A 14,038-nucleotide genomic window follows, 5' to 3' on the forward strand; every position below is an offset into this window, starting at 1 on the left:
CAAAGGACGCATGTACAAACCATGACCGTGGTATGGCCATAAGGTAGACTCCACACGGTCCGTCGGCAGCGTTACACAGCATCAGGCATGTACGGGCGAAAATTTAATGTGCTATCCGGCACGATCGTGAACACTTACGGTCCATAAAAACCGGGTGTGTAAGCAAGCGGCACACGAATAGGAGGCTACCGTAGCATACAGGCCGCCCCAAGTATAGGACCACATTCACCGTAACTATCAGCGACAAAATGCCAATGGATAGTAGGCACGGAAGAACATCCGCAGATATATAACCGATGTGAAGGAGGAATACGTGCAGGAAGCACACATGCAGGCGATACCGACAGCAGACGACATCAACCAAACAAACATTCCCGGAACAACAGACAGGTAACCCGCAGCTTCCCAAGCAGGGATGGAGCACACACAAGCATATCTGGTATGTATAAATGCAAGACTCACACCGTACCCGTCACCCACATCCGCAGAGATATACCCATTGCACATATCAAAGGGATAACAGCTAAAACCGTAGCAAACACATACAGGCAGTGAATGACAGCGGCATACCCACAACAAGCTCCTGGGAAACACTAGCAGCGGCTGATGCATCCTTGCATCCGCTATGTACAGGAAAATAACAGCTATGTAACACATCTGAATGCACAACGCCATCGACAGACGCCGCCAGGACACGGGGACCCACATGTCGAACACAATACCATACTCAACACACACAATCCACGGCTAACACCACAGCGAAATGTGCCCGACACCACACATAGCGGATGCAGTCACACAAACATGATACAATACATACCATCACGAAGGTATTGCAAATAACCAACGGCCACACGAGGAAAGAACCATGGGCTAGTGCCAATCTAGCGAAAGGAAGGGGATCACCCGATATGCGCATAAGTACACACCGAGGAACAGCTATTGGCCTGATTAACACACATGCCTCAGGTGACGGCGAATATAAGGAAGACTCCTGGATATTCAAACCGTATGTTCATACCGGACTACCACGAATAGAGTAGGAGAAACAAGGAATAGAGGCGAACTCAGAACAAAAGGCTGGAAAGGTATGTCGAACCCACGACATGTACTGGTGTGTAACGATGATACGTATGACGAATGTGTACAGTATGTGAGCGGTGTGTGTAGGTAAAGATACCTGTCCATCAGGCAGAGAGAGGCGAAGGTGGGATATGTAATGCTAACACGCGCAGCATACCATCGTCTGTGGACAACGTGTGCACAGCAGTGGGCCAACATGTACACACCGGGATAACCCCAGGTTCGGCTTGCCACCTTTTCAAATGTCCAAAGTGGGAAATCTTGGGACACATCAGATGTTACAGGTGGACACATACCCATGGTCAGTACAAAGGTTAGAACTCTACTCCTTTGCATAAAGAAAGTGTAGTCTTGTAGCAGTTAAGTTGCTTATTGTGTGTCTTGTAACATTTAGGAATGTACATACATAAATAAGTATGTGATGCAACTCTTACATAAGAATGGCATATAGTGATGTCCTACAATCTCAGGACATTTGCCATTTGTAATATATTTTGTCAGGACACAACTGCCCAAGGAGGGACTGTCCCTTGCAAAGTGGCACAGGTGGTAACCGTACCCCAGGTCTGCCATAGGGGTTGCAAACACAGAACAATGCCACCAGCCATGCTGATGCTGGCAGTGGATATCCAACAATGAAGTGCCACAGCAGGGATAGGACATGTATGTATAGTGTCACAGCACACATGTGCATGGGCATATACCGTCGATGTCATACGGAATGTGCGCCGCGGCGTGCACGTCCCACGCAGTAGGGGCGACTATGTCAATTATGTGTAATGCAAAGCTGTCATGATGGATATGTTCACAAATCATAGACAGTATCACAGGCATAGCATGCATGATGGAGCGATGGCCTAATGTTATGTACATACACAAGATATGTATGGCCTGCACATATGGGACAATGTAGTAGCAGAATAGGTACCGAAATGGAGGAACAGCAAGTGACCATGTCCAAACGTTCCATAGCAGGTGCAATGTGTGCCACAATGATGTCCAGCAGGGCCGTGTAAACACATGTGCAATGTACACAGTACTGACCCCCATGGTAGTGTCCACTGAGCGGCAGAACTGGATGTCAACTGTCATGTCTATACAGTCGTCCGCTGTGGTGGTACCATGGGTCTGTGTCACCCTACCAGCAAGGAAGCTATCACATGACTAGTGACACAGTGTGCCCCTGTGGGATGTGCACAGGACCTATGTCCCACAGCATGGTGTGTGTCCAGTCTGTGGATGTCACACAGACGCTCGGGCTGAGCAATGTGGCATGAGTGTACACATGCAGGACTGCTCCTCCCACCTGCCCACTGCAAACGCCATGTAGGAGAACTACATGCATCAGTACTCGGGAGAACATGGCCCATGGCAGAGTAGATTACACCCCTGTGTTAGTGGCATGCAGGTGAGCACAGATGTGTTACATGACTGTCATTTGCATATGTAAACTGTCTGAGCTGGGTAGAGAGCACAGCATGACTATACTGAGACATGTAACGTTGTATCCATTGTGTAAGGTACACCACACATGTGTTATTGTAACACGGCCTGCGTGTACATGTGTGTATGGCACTGGTACAAGGGCACCCAAGGTATCAGCTAGACATACGGTCCAGAAATCGTGGTCCTGCACATGTGTACCCGCCATGGTGTAATATGGCAACCACAGCACCATGTGGGCCATGTGTGTACATCAACCATGTACAACGTGATATGCCTGTATAGGGACAGTATCCATGTGATACACACCGCATGACTGTCAGTATGCAAAGGTGATGTGTATGCACTATGTGTGATGTAACTGATGCAATGATATCTACATGATATATCTGCCACACTGACACCTGTATGGGTGTCAGCAACATGAGTAGGATGAGCTAGAATGTTGCCAGGTATGTAGAAGTGGTATATGTAGGCATGTACAGTCCTGTGTGACAGCAGGTAGTGTACGTATGCAAATACTGAGCATGAGGGGCCACATGTCTGAGGACCGTGCAATGTCACACGTCCCTGACTTGTTGTAGTTAGCATGATATGCCTGCACCACTGTGTGAACTGTACAGAAGGCACATGGCGTAACATCGATACATAGGGCGATGTGATGCTGGATGTGGACACTGGCAATAGCATAAAGTGGAATGGTGCTGAAGGGCAAAGCCCGGATCATGTCTGATGTGATACCCTCTGTACCACCCCAACCACCCATGCAATAATATGACAGGTGGCCAGCATGGGATGTGGTGTGCTGTGGCGCACAGAAGCCCAACAAGGGTGCCAGGAAAGGCATGCAGGTAGTCAATGAGTGTGTGAAGCATGTATGTCAAGATGTGGCCCAGTGCCATACTGAATGGCCCAGTCATGGGTGTAGAGATGCAGCCCCATACGTGCAATGCAGTACCATCCATGTGTAGTGTGATAGATGTGGTAGTGTGGTGGTCAGGGTGCACAACGTACATGAATGGGCTAGCAGTCACTGACGTGTGCTGCTGCAGAGACATGTAACAGCCAGGTTGGCGGATACAACAACTACGGCGGTTTGAGGTGACATTGGGACTGTGTTCCCGGACATAACATGTGCATGGCAGTACTATGTATGTGTCGACAGGGTTAATACAATGTCCAGCCAAGGATTGGAACCCTGTAGTGAGTGAGAGTGTGTATTGTTGGTAGGTACCCCATTGGCAGGCACGATGACAGCAACATCTGTGTCGTCAATGCCTGCATGACCGTGGTATGCTGCATTGAATGTGGATGTAGTCAAACAGCAGAGACATACCACCACACTGCGTGAGGGCCACACTGCAATGTCTGGCAGTCATGTGTAGGTAGCTAGCTGTGGAGTATGTCATGCACCATCAGGACACACCATGACTGTCAAGTGACACACAACACACGGGTGAACATAACTACTGTGCAACAGCCTGCACATGTGCCCATACAGCACGTGTGCATGGAACAGGAATACCACTGTGGCATCTGTGAAAAGGCCAGTACCACCATGTCTCAGTGTGGAATAGCATGGTCCCTACCAGTGTGTAAATGTAGCAGAAGTGCACTGTGATCAGTGTTGGCATAGGCACGTAGACTGTCCATCGTACGGGGTGCCATGCCATCAACTACCACTGTCAGTGGATGTCAGTAATACCGGCTGTAGTGTGTATGTACCATGCATGCTGCTATGGTTGTGTGTTTAGGGTGTGGCTAGCAGGGATGGTAAGCATGGATGTTCAGCAAACAGAGGGGGGAGGTGTGTAGGCCTAGCACACAGACACATGGAGGTTTGCAAGTAGTAAGCAGTAAGGAGTGATGAGAATCATTTTGCTTCCCAATAGCTTTGCTTTCTGAATCATTTTGGATATGAGAGGAAAGGGAGTGAAAGCATAAAGGAGTCCCATGGGCCAATTGTGAACAAGTGCATCTCTCGGTGGCTCCCACAGAGGGAGGATAAGGGAAAAGTAGCTGCTGCATTTAGAGTTAATCAGCCTGGTGAAGAGATCTAAGCAAAACTGTCCCCATTTGCAGAAGATCTGTTCTGCTACTTCCTGATTTAGAGACCACTCGTGAGGCATCAAGATTGCCTTGCTGAGCTTGCTGGCTATCACATTGGTTGCCCCTAAGAAGTTTGTTGCCACCTGAAAGCGTTGGGAAGAAAATGCCCAATCCCAAACATGAAGGGTCTCTCGATAAAGGGGATAACATCTGGTTTCTCCTTGTTTGTTGAGATACCATACCACTGACATGTCTGATTAGATTGCTACTGTCCCTAGAGGAAGAAAGTCGTGAAGTGCTTGCAACGCTAGAAGCACTGCTCTCATCTCTAGGACATTGATATTCAGGTGAGCTTCGGGATCTTGCCATGTGCCTTGGACAGTCCTGCCTAGATTATCTGTGAGGCATTCATGGATGGTCACAGTAGCAATGGGTTGGCAAGGAAGCAATGGAGTGCCTGATAGTTGGTCAGGTTGAATCCACCAACGAAGGTCCTTTTTGCAAGACTATGTTATGATGATATGGTGAGACAGAGGCAGTTGTTGAAAGGACCACCGGGACAATAGAAGCCATTGCAGAATTTGCATATGTAATCTGGCTAGAGGGACTAACGTTATGCTGGAGGCCATGGTCCATAAGAGTTTCAGCACTGTCTTTGCCTTGACTTTCTGTAGAGGAAGTAGATGGAGAATTTGTTGTCTGAGGTTCTACACTCTTTCTGCAGGGAGAAGAGCTAAAATGGTGACTGTGTCTATTTCTGTGCCTACAAAAGTCACAAATTGAGAGTGTAGGTATGGTATGTGTCGTGTAATGTGTCACCCAGCTATACTGCATGGCCAAGCATGTGTGGGTACATGGGAGTCCATACTAGGGAAGGGCGTGTTGCTGGCAATACATAGCAGTAGCAACTGTCCTAGGTGCAATGTACAGTATGCCAACCCGACCGGCATGTAACCTGCGGTGTACAGTGTATTCACTGTCGCGTGTCACAATGTGCGTAGCGGCCACGGACATGGGTATCTGAACATGGACTACCTATGATGCAATGTGTCATGGGAATATACAGTATGTGTGTAAATCACGGTGTGGTGTGGGAACCACCCACCGTGTGTGTTACAGTCCAGGTATGTGCCTGGGAGGTATGATCTGTGTACAATCTGGACTGGCAGGTGTGCCGTGTAGGGCATGGAGGCAGGTCCCAGGCACTACAGATAAATGACATGTGTGCTGTACTGTGTGTGCAGTGCTAGTGTACAGCACAGTGGAGGGTGTAAGCATTGTCACACATCACTGCATGCTGTGCCTACCTGTGACAGCCCTGCCGGAGACAGACATGTGACACCACTGCACAGGCAGCATAGCATGTGAAGATGTACATGTGGGCTGCACACCTTAGGCAGATGTCCACACGTCATGTGTGCCACGGTAGTGTGGTTGAACACGACTATCAGACTGGACAAACAGCACATGCCTGCATAACAACAGTATGACCATAGTCAACAGTCCCAGTGACAGAGTAGGCCAATGTAGACTATCCCTGCATGCAGACCACTGGCTACTGGACACCTGGCTAGACACACACCTGGAGGTTAATTCACCATTGAGCCATAACATGTCCAAGTCCATGGGCGTGCATAAATGTCATCACAGGGTGGTCACAATAGCAGGTGGCAAGGCAGACCACGGTGTACCAGGTGATGTGTCATGTGTGCATATGTCGACTAGCACAGCCGTTCACATGTCTGCAACATACTGGTGCACGATGTATACTGTTACATGATGAATGGAACTGCACTGTCACCCACTACAGGGCCATCTGACACAGGTGTGTTGTGACTGGTGTAACCCATGTTTGCACAGGATACACACTGCTGTTGTAGGCAGCCATGCTGGTGGCCACCAGTGATATATGCAGTGGTCATACAGACATACCATACACAGTGTTCATGCAGGAATGTCCATTGTCGTGGACGATGCGCTGCTATGTAAATGTAGGTGTTTGTTGTGAATGTCACACATCCAGAAGACACCATCTGGTGCAGTCATGGTTGTCAACACCGGTACACACAGCCACAGCAGTCAGAACCCAGTCCTGACAATGTGTGTCAGTCACCTCGTGCTGTGTGACATATGTGCACATGGCGGAACACCCCACTGTCATCTAAGCTGGCTACATGATGGCTGGAATGTGCTGTAGAAATGTACAATGCTGGTAGCCGAATGAAGTACCTGGAATCAGACACAGTACGCTATGTCAGCCATGTAAACCATGCACAACAATGACCGTAACAGACACAAACAATGCATTGACACATGGAACATGTGCACATGACAACCCCCAATGAGGTATGTTGCACATATTGATATACAATTGTCATCTATGGCCATAGCATGGATGCAGACACACATACTCCACAGGTAGTACCATGTGATGTAGGTAGGGGGGCATTGCTCGTGTACATGTCACAGTAGATGTCCACACACATGTCCTGCATAGCCGTCATGTAGGGGTAGCTGTGGTATGTGACAACTGGACATGCCCATACAAATTACCATGTCCCACAGGAGATGTGTTAGGTGTGTACCACATGTGACGTGCTGACAACAAGCTGCGATGTGTATGGCTGCCGGTGTACCTGTGTGACCTTGTCTGTGATGGGTGCAAAGGCACATAGTATCGTGTCGCATGCACACAAGCCCCACATAGGTGCATAGCCTGAACATACAGTACAAGGAGTGTGTGGGATGATAGCAACCCACAGGTGGAGATGGGTACGGACGGCAGCCCACAACCACATGTGTGTGTACGGTGTTCACACACATGAGCATCTGAGAGGCTAGCGTCACAGCTGTACAGGGTCGCATGCATATATGTTCAGCAACATCCCTGTATGTCCCACCACTGGCCCGTGGACCGATGGACACCAACCAAATGTGCAGATATGAGATGTGCACAGCACATCACAGATGCCTACCGTAGAACAGGCCTACCATGTACACATGTGCACAGTAGGTCTGCGCCACCTGCAGTCAAACACGTTAGGTGCCAAACCACACCAATAGTCCAGGCAATGACACAGATGGACGTGCATGCCTGTGTGTATGTATGTCTGTGAATGCCTCCGGCATAGCAATATAGCTGTGTCACCGTTGTGAACAACAATATGAATGGGTTGTATGTGTGAGGGGTGCATCATATGTGTATGGTCAGATCGACGATACCATCAGTGGGCCTGCTATGTGAACATCCCTGTCCCCATACATGGATACCTCTGCTGAGCCCAACACCACATTCACAGAGGGAGGGATGGCGGTGTGTAGTGCAGCAGCAGACATGTGGGTGGCAGCGGGCACTGGATGTACACATGTGTTACCCACATCAGTTCAGGCAGCCATCCATGTGCATGGGATAGTGGTGTGTGTCCACATACAGCACTGTGTCGATCAATATCCCAGCACATAGCACCTGCCAGGGCTACAGTGTATGCATGGATGTGTGATACCTGCATGCACCAGACACACCCTCAACAAGCAGTGTACAGCATACCTCGCTCGAGGACAGTGCCCACACCATGGTGATAAACATGTTGAATGTCCATATTCACACAGCTATGACATATGCAATGGACAGCCACCCTGCCAATACCGTCAACCCCCAGGTGGATCACACCCAGTACCATGTATGTGGCATACCATGCCATATCATGCAGAGCTGACCAGCAAGGCTGCATGAGCTATCACAGTCCCACATGGTGCAATGGACAAAAGGCACTCTCACTATCAACCATACACAGCAGTAATGTGGCGTCGATGCACCCTGTCATGTTACAGGTGCTGTGTGATGCTCTGCACAATGTGTGTACATGCTATGCATGGCCTTTCCTGCTAATGTGTCATGGTTACACATTGCTCCATGTCTATCACATATGCAACACAGGTGAGCTGTGGCAAGTTGTCCAGCACCCGTACAGTGCTGTGTGGCAGTACATGGCACAACACATGCATGTGCAGGTGTCCATGTGTATGTGTACAGTGCCGCTGCTGACGTTCACAATGGACACAGACGTGATGTGTACTGACATATACACAGCGTCCAGGTGAACAGTACCACAGACGTCACATGGGGACCTATGCCAACTGATATGGACATAGGTGCAGCCAGGTACACATGTCCATGGCAGGCTAACATCTACATGGTGCATGTACAGTGTGATGGGGTGGCACACAGATATGATGTGACACCCAGTGCTCAATGGTGTGAAGCCAGAACATCGGCTGTGTCACTGCCACGATGCCCTTCACAGATCACTGTGCAGATGTCGTACATGTCATAGCAATGTATTTCCAACAGTATGCCAGCACAGCAGTGTGAATGTGACCTGCCACCATCATTATGTCTTCCAGATAATGCCACGTTCCCGTCTTCCACCATTCAGCCGACAGGAGGAGGAGGTGATCATTCCATACCTCCATGGCAACCACGCCCTATTTAGCCATGTGCCACAGCAGGCACAGGAATGGCAGGAGATGTGGGAGGAGATGCAGGAGGGTGAACAGTGTGGTAAACAACGCGGCTATCAACAAATCCGCGGGCACTGCACAGACCTGATCCGGCATGCAAGACAGCGTGCGCTGCAATCGCCAGGCAACAACGTGGGACAGGTGGTGGGCCACCAACCCAGCCCCACTCACAGCCACGGAGGAGCTCCTGGCCAGTCTGGGGACACCGAAGAACACGCAGAAACACTTGCGTCCATCGTGGAGGTGGGTGTCTCCCGAGATATGAGCCTGGAGCCGCATGGTAAGTCAGTGTTGCATGTTTGTATGATAGGCAATGTGGGTGTGGGTGTCATAGTACAACACATGATATAGCAATACATGCCAGGTATATGGCCACACAAGATGCAAACCATAGTATGCTATGTTGTGTTAGCAGACATGTGCATAGCACATGCTACCACACATGCATGATGTGAGATGCACAGTGCTGACTGTGGAGATAGTAATGGTTAATGTGTATACCTTTGTGCAATGCCTTTACAGGTACGTCTGGCATGTCGCAAGGACAAGGGTCTGTTGCAGGTAAGTCTGTTGCTAGTCAAAGGCATGTTCTGCTGTATTGATATTCCCCATGTGTCTAGGCATGACATGCTCACCTGTGTGTGCCCCAGTCACGGTATACAGCTCGCACCACCCGACACACACAACACCCATGTACAGTAGATACACCCGTTAGCGTAGAGTGCTATGACACCACACAACCTATTGGTGTGTTACGTGCAGTCAGCTATGCATACAATGGTGTAGGTGTTACACAATGGCTGCATGTGTAGTATGCATTGGTATGCCAGTGCAGTATGCACACAGTACCACATAGTGAGCTGTGATCTGGCCAGAGCGCAGGTGTTACCAATGTGACCCATGCCCCTGCATCGGGTGCACATGTTGTGACATGGCACATGCCATGTCCCATGCACGTGGATGTCTGGCTGCAGCATTGTCACACCATGACATGACCTAGCAGACATCCACACTGTCAGCATATCCGTACAGAATGTGACACCTCACACTACTATGGTTGTATGTCACATGGGCCACCACAGGGCCGTGTGCACGATGTCTACCACACACAATAGTCAATGACTCAGACAGACAAGGCCATGGTTGATACCTACAGGCATGTTGCCACACAGCACATCCACAGTGGGTACTCACCGTTGCACCCTGTACACATAGTGGGTTCATCACTGTAGTGGACCCCCTGGACATCAATGTAGTACACCAGTGACATGGAGCCTCTCCACAGCTACTACAGGTGCCTCCAATGTCCACCATACGTGCTGCTAAGCATCTGAACTGACTTACAGACATGGCAATGTAATGCGTCCAGGTCACGCATCGCACAGACACATAGCTGTGTCCTGCTACTGTGCAGTGGCACAGAGCCCGCACTACACACTGTACAGCTATGCACACAGCTCACAGCAACCGTACCTGCACAGACATCACTGTTACCCATACATTGTATCTGTAGACTGTACACATAACACTGCACCGTGACAGCCATTGTGATGTGGTGCATGCGGTGGGTCACCATCGTCACATGTCCACATGATACCGCACATGTTTGCGGTGTACATTACATACTGTCGGCAGCCATGTGTACTCTCAACTTCGCCGCCACACGGTGTATCACGCTGATGCATGCAAACTACCATGAATGTGTGTACTGCATGCCTACTAAATGACACCTGCCTGTTGTACTGTCCCCACCAGGGCAGTGTACATACTGCCACTATGAATGTCTGGTCTGCATTCACTGGTCTGTGTTGTGTGAATGCTGCATGCCACCTGCATTATCACATGCATGCTGTCTGTGTGTGTGTGTGTGTGTGTGTGTGTGTGTGTGTGTGTGTGTGTGTGTGTGTGTGTGGGTGTGTGTGTGTGTGTGTATTGTAACCGATGGTATGTCTTTGTATTGACAGGTGCTGTAGGTGAGTTCCCTCCTGCGGTCAATCTGATGCTAGTGTCCCCACAGATACTAGTGGTGATGACCATGTGCATGAGGCACAGGCAGGAGTCGTCACAGGCAGACACTGTGCCAGTGGAGAACATCACACATCGTCCCTTTCATCCCCGCACGGTTCAGATGCCGACACATACCCCAACACCGTTGACCATAGATGACGGTCAGTCAGCGTCTGTTGTCCCCGAGCAGGAATGTGTGGTGGCTGCAGAAGGTGTGGGTACACATGATGTTGCCAGTGTAAGGACTGGTGCAGTGCCACGCAGGCATGTGGCAGGTGCTGCTCGTAAAGGGAGCACCGCTAGACATACACCTGCCGTACAGGGTGCAGCAGCTGGTATAACCAGACGCATGTTCCAGACTGTAATGGCGGCGCAGGCATGTGCCGAACAGCAGAACCAGGAAGGGCAGAGGCTGCAGAGGTCCGCAATCCGTACCCTGAATGACAACATCCAGGCATTGGCGAATGCACAACAGCATCTTGCCGATGTTCTGGATAGGAGATTGGGTGACATGGCTGGTATCCTCGACCGAGGCATGGCCATCCTTGAGCGTGCGCAGTCCGTGCAGGAACACCAGTTAGGGGTGAGGCATAGGGCACGTGGGTGTGCCAGCAACACCACCTGCTGCAGGTCAGCGTGTGCGTGCCACCTCCCATGCCCACCCAGACAGTGCTGGTAGCAGCAGCAGTGCAGCTGCTACTACACCATCCACACCAGGACAGAGCAGGCCACGTGGACGTGGCCCTGGATGACCCAGTCGTGGGCACGTTTCCAGCGGACATGTGACATCGGAGAGTGGACAGTCCGTACCTCCACCCGGTCGTGCCCGTGCGACCCCAGGCAGCGCGCGGGTCAGGCCGCGCCCGGCAGACACAGTGAGCCGTAACACCTGCACTGTACAGTCAGGGGCTGCCAAGCATACCCGTGTAGGCATCACAGATGACTGAACTGTGTACACACACCCACACACAGCAGACACAACTGTAGGGCTCCACCACACCCACATGCAATCTACATAGTCATGCCCACTCAATGCACTGGCCCTTACACACACACATGATGTCATCCATTGGTACAGCCCATGCCTGTGGCACACATATCACCCTGTGCATATGATGAAGTCTCTGCCGCATAACTGTGAGCTACACCATCACTGCGGTTAAGCTAACATATTCTGATGCACAGGGTGGACACGATAGTGAGAGGTGTATGTGATACCTGTGTCCGCATACTACGTGATGTGTATGTTGTGGTGTGTGTGTATGGCTGGTGACAGGTATGTATGTGATGTGGGTTGTGCACGGACATCATGCAGCAGACATACCATGCAGGACAGGTGCAGCATTCATTGATATGTGTACACAGTATGTGTGGTAGTTACATGTGTAGCACCATGTCGGTGCAGTTAACCCGTATGATACTGATGGTGTACTTGCGTGCCTACTGGGAGCACTGTAATTAGTTCCCCGTGTAGTCGTGGGGTACCCACAGGCATGTCTGGCAACATCAGCATAGCACAGTTACCGCATCCGGCATGGACCCTACATAGGTACATAGGCGCATGAGCGTAACAGGATATGTGCCCTACGACATGTGTGGACCTAGCATGACTGTGTGTGGCGTCTAACACCCCTCAGGATGGGGATGCCATATCCATCAGTCCCCAGTCCCTGGTCTAGCAGTGACACACAGAGGTTGGCTGGCGCATAACTATCATCACACATCCACATGTCATTAGCAGTCCTGGACAAAGGCAGTCAGGGCCTTTCCTTCACATGGCCTGGCACTCCTCCCGTGTTGTAGGCGGTGTCTGGCCGTTAACCCTGTTCCCCCAGCACGTCCCACTCATCTTTGTGTTGAGGTGTCTGACAGTCGCTTCTGTGCCCGTGTTTGCATGGAGCCTGGGAGGTGGAATGTGCCCATGTCACCCAGGTCAGACATGGCTGTGTATGTCAGGCACAGATCACCACGGAGCAGCTGTGCTGTGAAGATCCACAGCCGGTGCCCCCTTGGGCGTGCAGCTTGTGACACATGTCCTAGCACCGTCATCCCCGTCTTGTGGAACGTTTGCGGTCCTTCCGAGTGCTGCAGGTGTCAGGTTAGCTACAGGCCACATGTGCCATTGTACGCAGTCATTGCTCTGGTGTGTGATGTGTACAGGGGTACAATGAACAACCCTGATGTGGTTGCCATTCCATCCAGACCAGGAGGCCACAATGGAATGTCTTCACACCCACATTGCCATTGTGTGTGTTGACAGAGGTTGCCGACAGGTGTGGTAGCCATTTCCCTGAACACGTCCACCATCTTTAATGGCATACCACCTACATGTGACATTGGGACGAACATGTCCTTCACACTGGGTAGGGCTGCACCTTCTCTGGCATTTAGTAGCAGGCCATGGCTCTGGCACCAGTCATCCTTGTCTATGGCGCCCTAGGTGGATGTCCGTGTAACATGGGGTGTTGGGTATGTTGGCGGTGCGTAGTCATCTGCATACCTTGTCTGCTACAATCCCCCTATGATTGCATGCACATTGGAAGGTCGGATGCCATATGGCAGGGGGCACAGGAGTGAGCCCTGTGGGCCTCCACTGGGTCCAGATATGAGTGTGACAAGGCACCTTGAGCACCAACCCTGTGTGGTGTGACCTCCAACCTGTCTGAGAAGCATCGGGTGACATATGTCCCCACATGTATGCTGGCGAGCCTTTCTATGGGTCCCATGTGTAGTGTGCTCTGAGCTCCCACCAGGTCATGGTACTGTGTGCAAACCCGTATCCCCATCAATGGCCTTGGTGACCACTCCAGACTGGACGAGCAGGTTCGGGAGGCAGGATCCGCCCTTGACTATGTAGTTGTGGGTATGTTCCGGTATTGGCTGTACCATCTGTAACCATGGCCACCTGTATGGACCTCCACACAGCTTTGCAGAC

The sequence above is a fragment of the Protopterus annectens genome, chromosome 10.part0 (assembly GCF_019279795.1).
Source record: "Protopterus annectens isolate FY-2018-M chromosome 10.part0, PAN1.0, whole genome shotgun sequence".
Taxonomy (NCBI): Eukaryota; Metazoa; Chordata; order Ceratodontiformes; family Protopteridae; genus Protopterus; species Protopterus annectens.